The sequence below is a fragment of the Leuciscus leuciscus genome, assembly GCF_965113295.1.
Source record: "Leuciscus leuciscus genome assembly, chromosome: 22".
NCBI lineage: Eukaryota > Metazoa > Chordata > Actinopteri > Cypriniformes > Leuciscidae > Leuciscus > Leuciscus leuciscus.
Window position 1 is genome coordinate 6,833,537 of NC_138746.1, and position 6,657 is coordinate 6,840,193.

The 6,657-nt window shown below is 40.3% G+C and overlaps 1 long non-coding RNA gene across 1 annotated transcript in view; it reads right to left on the reverse strand.

Moving 5' to 3' along the window:
• Positions 1-6,657, reverse strand: part of LOC309486578 — a 35,393-nt gene that overhangs the window by 2,626 nt on the left and 26,110 nt on the right. The gene's annotated exons all lie outside the window — the stretch shown is intronic.

The window sequence follows — 6,657 nt, forward strand, 5'->3', positions numbered from 1 at the left end:
TGACGGCATGCACATTGCGTGTTTTGTGTTTAATGGTGTTTTGTGCGTGCTCCCACAACATGGCTTCTTACCTATCGGCTAGCGAAACGGAAGTCTAACACATTTGAAGGAAGTACGTCATCGTATTTACTTCCGCGTTGCAAAATAAGGTGATAGGCATGTGCATTTGGCTCAACTGCACTGTAGTAAAAGAATGCGTATGTGCGCAGGCGAGTAGTCTTTCTTTACAAAGTGACATCAATAACTACTTGTCTGGCTTACATAATACCAACGCTATCTCACTCGTACAAGTGATTTGTCTAAACCTCATCGATGGGTAGGTTTGGCGGTGGGCCCATCTCTGCTTCAAGGTTGGATGTGTTGAGCGTTCAGAGACGCTCTTCTGCAGACCTCGCTTTATAACGAGTGTTTGTTCGAGTTTTGACTTTCTATCAGCTGATACCAGTCTGGCCATTCTCCTCTGACCTCTGGCATCAACAAGCCCACAGAACAGCCGCTTACTGGATATTTTCTTTTTTTTCCTGACCATTCTCTGTAAACCCTAAAGATGGTTGTGCGTGAAAATCCCAGTAGGTTAGATCAGCAGGTTCTGACTATTTCACATAAAAAGTGGATCACGGTGGGTATTAGAACCAGGTGAAGCACTGTCAACTATAGTGCAGCGCAAAGTAGTTGAGTACTTTTGGTCTCAAAATATCTCACAAATGGATGTTGCATGCAGCCCATCAGTATGCATACTCTCAGTACTTCCAACAAAAGTTGCAGATTCTGCAAAAACGTGCAAAGTCTTCCAAATGCAGCAATGGAGTATCAGTTTCATACAGAAACAGCAGCAGTATTTTTAGATGATGCACTGGAAATGTAGAGAACTGAGTCTGAATGGGAAAAACTATATGCCAAATAATGTAAAACAAATGAATAGATTAGGAAAAGGTACAAAACAAAATACTAAATAAGATCATTTGTCTTTGTGATTTTTTTTAATACTTGCTCCACCTCTGAAATGACTTTCAGCTGATTGAACATTTTCAGGCCCTTCCTTTCAATCACCTGTTTTCAATACAGTAAAACATCCCGTTTTTATAGTCCAATTACTTCCTGATGTACTTAAGATTTAAACATGTAATAATCGTGTTAATGTGATAATCATGATGTTAATCATGTGATGTCTATAACTCGTCCTTTATGCCGGATTTAATTGAACCAGAAATAGGGTTCCCTTTCAGTACGGTACGTCCGACTACGTCTCCGTTTCCTCCTTCAGGGAACGAGGGTTACATACGTAACCGAGACGTTACATGTTGACATAGAGTTGATGTAGAGGAACATCACCAACTACAAATCACCATCCCCCCCATCTGTGGAGAATCAACAACTGGCTGACACTCTCAATGCATTCTATTGCAGGTTTGAGAATCCCAGACTCACACCTCACACCCGCTCTGATGTGCACTTCACACATCCACCATCACCTCCTGCAACCCCTCTCCTCCCCCCTTCTGATCCAACCTGAGCTTAAGGTCTGTGTGGAGGACGTGAGCCGAGTCTTCAAAAAACAGAAGACTAGGAAAGCTTCAGGCCCAGACGGCATCTCATCTGCTTGTCTAAAAGCCTGCGCTGACCAACTGGCCCCAGTCTTCACGCAGATCTTCAACAGATCATTGGAGCAGTGTGAAGTTCCCTGCTGCTTCAAACGCTCCACTATCATTCCGGTTCCCAAAAAAACTAAAATCACTGGACTTAATGACTACAGACCTGTCGCTCTCACGTCTGTGGTCATGAAGTCGTTTGAAAGACTGGTGTTGGCCTATCTGAAGGACATCACTGGACCCCTGCTGGATCCCTTTCAGTTTGCTTACAGAGCAAACAGGTCTGTGGATGATGCAGTCAACATGGGACTGCACTATATCCTGCAACATCTTGACAGACCTGGGACTTATGCACGGATCTTATTTGTGGACTTCAGTTCGGCCTTCAATACCATCATCCCTGATCTTCTCACAGCCAAACTGACTCAGCTCTCCATGCCATCCTCAATCTGTCAGTGGATCTCCAGCTTCCTGACGGACCGGCAGCAGCGAGTGAGACTGGGGAAGCTCACATCCAGGACCCTCACCATCAGCACTGGCGCCCCCCAAGGGTGCGTTCTCTCCCCACTGCTCTTCTCCCTGTACACTAATGACTGCACTTCTAAAGACCCCTCTGTCAAGCTCCTGAAATTTGCAGACGACACCACCGTCATCGGTCTCATCCAAAATGGTGACGAGTCTGCTTACAGACTGGGGGTTGAACAGCTGGCTGTCTGGTGCAGCTATACAACCTTGAGCTGAACACGCTCAAAACAGTGGAGATGATTGTGGACTTCAGGAGAAAATCCCCAGCACTCCCCCCTCTCACCATCATGAACAGCACTGTGGAAGCAGTGGAGTCATTCAGGTTCCTGGGCTCTACCATCTCTCAGGACCTGAAGTGGGCAAATCACATTGACTCCATTGTGAAAAAGGCCCAGCAGAGACTGTACTTCCTTCGCCAGCTGAAGAAGTTCAATCTGCCACAGGAGCTGCTGATCCAGTTCTACTCAGCCGTCATTGAGTCTGTTTTAAGCACTTCCATCACTGTCTGGTTTGGTTCAGTTACCAAATCGGACATCAGGAGACTACAACGGACAGTCCGGACTGCAGAGAGGATTATTGGTGCCCCCCTGCCAACCCTCCAGGACCTGTACTCTTCCAGAGTGAGGAAGAGAGCAGGTAAAATCATCACAGACTCCACTCACCCTGGACACCCCCTGTTTGAACTGTTACCGTCAGGACGGCGACACAGATCACTGGCCACAAGAACATCCAGGCACAGGAACAGTTTATTTCCACAGGCCATTTCCCTTCTGAACACTTAACATGCCCCCCAAGGCATATGCCTGTAAGTGCAATACTCTCACTGTCTAGTGCAATATTCTGTAACTCAGGTGATATTTATATTTATATTTATATTTTTCATACTACTCAAAATACTGTAAATATGTTCATAATCTGTAACATGCACTAGACTCCCACTGTCTAGTGCAATATTCTGTAACTCAGGTGATATTTATATTTATATTTATATTTTTCATACTACTCAAAATACTGTAAATATGTTCATAATCTGTAACATGCACTAGACTCCCACTGTCTAGTGTAATATTCTCTAACTCAGGTGATATTTATATTTATATTATTCATACTACTCAAAATACTGTAAATATGTTCATAATCTGTAAATGTTTATTCGGATTAAACCCAACTGTGACCCTACTTTTTTACTTTTATACAATTTTGTTTTTATATATATATATATATTTTATTCTTAGAATTTGTATTACTATGTTTCTTGTTGTATTTGTATTTGTATATGTATATGTATATGTGCACTGGAAGCTTCAGTACCAAGAAAAATTCCTTGTGGGTGCAAGCACACTTGGCAATAAAGCTCTTTCTGATTCTGATTCTGATTCTGATTCTGACAGCATGTTATACCGGTATATCAGAGGTAGTCAACCCTGGAGAGCAACCTTCCTGCAGACTTCACTTCCAACCCTGCTTTAACACACCTGCCTGTATCATTTTCAAGTAACCCTGAACACCCTGATTAGCTGGTTCAACTATGTTTCATTGGGGTTGGAGCTGAACTCTGCAGGATGGTAGCTCTCCAGAAGAAGGATTGGCTTGGTTACGGGAACATGTTTCAAACTACCATGCTCTTAAAATGATTTTCCACATCATATCCTTTGTGGGGAAAAAAAAAGTAGTGCACTTAATTTTATTGAATGTGGACTTGTAGTGTACTACTTCAAATTTTAAAAATATATTTTTAATAACCTCTACTTGCAGATAAGATAATATAATATTAATGAAATGAAATAAAAGGCCACTTAAGCGTAGTTAAAGAGAGTACAGTTCCATTACAAATTTAAACTCTGGACTTTTGATAGTAGGCCTAGAATATCAAGTCTACTAAGGGAGGTATAGAGCTTTTTCACATTTGGCTCCTAAACTCTGGAATAGAATTCTTGATAAAGTACGTAGACCAGACACACTCTCTCTCTGTTTAAATCTACATTAAAGACACACCTCTATAGCCAAGCATTCACATAATGCTTCTCATAAACTTCTACTACAATCATTATTTGATGTACTGTAACAGTACCAAATAGGTACACATGATCATCTTTTGCCTAAAATGTTATGAACAGCAGCTACGTCCCTGTTTCTACCTCATGATGCTCATCCTGGAGTAACTACAGGTTGCGTCAGCTCCATATTAGAATCTTAAAGGTATATTAGTATATTTTGAACAGTGTTGGGGAAGTTACTTTTAAAAGTAATGCATTACAATTTTGTGTTGCTCCCTAAAAAACTAAATAATCGCATTACTCAGTTGCATTTTATGGTAAGAAAATGTTATATTTTTGCTTTTGTGTTATTTTTTCTCATCTGGGATGGGTCTGCTGGTTTGTTTTTTACAGTTTTTTTCAATTGGTGACGATCGGTCAATACTGAAGCCACATCACAGCTCAAACTAACTTTTCAGATATGCTTCCATTCTGAATTGCAGAAGAATAGGACACAGGAGAAGAAAATTCAACACCTTTACTTCAGAAATAAAAACAGAAAATGAAACAAACATGATGTTTATCTAAAGTTCTTTTTGCTTATTAGTATGGTTGAATTGGATCATCGAAGGTAAGCAAGAAAGACACTGGTTAATAAAGTGAGATTAAATACATGATGTATATTTGTGTTCTTTAACCTATTTAATTATTTCAGGTTTGTGTAATGTTCTGAGTTTGCATTTCACTGCTTTTATTCATTTTGAGGAATACTGATTCTGTTTTTGTTCAAGTGAAATTAGCATGCTCACGTTAGTCTAGAACTACAATAACCGTCATGTTTACACAACGCCTCAGCACTCGATTTGTCTCAACATGCGGACAGAAGAGGTGTCAGTCAATAAATTGGAAAACAAAGTAACTTGCGTAACTTATTTGAAAATTAACTTACGATATTTTCTTGTAAATTTAAAAGTAATGAGTTACTTTACTAGTTAGCTACTTGAAAAAAGTAATCTGATTACATAACACAATACTTGTAATGCGTTACCCCCAACACTGCATTTGAAAGGGTACAACCCGGAGTGACAGCTTTTGTATAGTGCAAGGTAGACATTTCCCTCACAGTCTCGTTTACATTCTCGTCAGATTAAATATGGCGTCTCCCCTTTATGAAGTCCATTGAGCCAAAGCAACAGGTTGCTCCAGAATCACTGTCTCTGTAAACGGTGGAGTGTTATTTGCATTAAAAGCATCTACTTATCAGCAAAAACCTACAACAGTCTTTTGATTCCTACCGTATTCAAACTTTTCACTCTATGAGCGGAAGGTCAGTACATGGCACTGAATTTGTGGCAGCAAATGCATGATAATATATAAATAAATCATTTAGAGGATTAATTAACTTTTCAATATTCACAGAATATGTGGTGCATAATGGCTGAAGATGCATGTCTCTGTGCGCTTGGCAGACGAAGTGTAGGCAAGGAGGGTGGCAGGGCACATTCTGTTTTTTCAAGTGCCTAAATTGATTTCGGTGTGGAGTTTCTTGGGCAGCAGCCAGTGGCTAATGCAGTATCATCCTGCCACTCCCTGTCTCAGATGCAGACACATAAAGAGAAATGGACATTTGTGCCGAATATGAAACACAGAGATCCTTCTGTTTACAAGACGCTAAGGCAAAACTATCCGAATCAAGAGTGCATACATGCACACATAGCAGGGAATATATGTCTATACTACTCCAAACTTCAAACCATGTTTTATTTGCCATACACAAGATTTTACGGATAATTTTGATCAAAATCTTTCAGAAATGTATCACGTCGCCAGCAATCTTATTTATTAGATCATCAAATAATAATCACATTAAAAGGGCTATATGTGAGAATTTTCATGTATTAATTGCTTTTTGTATAGCCAATGTGTGAATAACTTGTACCGAAACTTAAAAAACATGACCTCCCCCGACTTCCTTGTCAATAAAAGCCTGTAAAATGATTTTAATGTAAAAGACTCGTGCTACGTCCGAAATCGCATACTTCCCTACTATATAGTTTGTGAAAATACAGTGCACCAACAGAGCAGTATATCCGAACACATATAGTATTCGAAAAACAGAAGGCAAAAAATCTCCGGATGATCTACTACTTCCGGCGAGATTCTAAAGTGCGCATTCGATGGACACTTTACTATCCCATGAGCACACGGGAGAGGATTTATGAATGGAGGTGAAGTGACGTAACTGACGCTGGTAGGTCACATGATAATGACAACATGGCGGATGTAGTACGTCCAGATTACATTCAACTATTGAGATCTCTGACTTCTGATGGCAGACTTTGCTATCTTAGCCAATTTCAACACAGTTTGAGACAGTTTGAGGTATGCACTAATCTCCCTCAATTGGAATGAATCCAATCTGATTTCTGATTCTGAATATTCTTTTTACTAAGCCCTAAACGTTGCAATCCGATTCACATGTTCGTTTACATGTGCATGCGTATTACCCAGTCACCACGTTCTGAACCGGAGAAAGGCAACGTGATAATGTCCCGGAGCATATATGT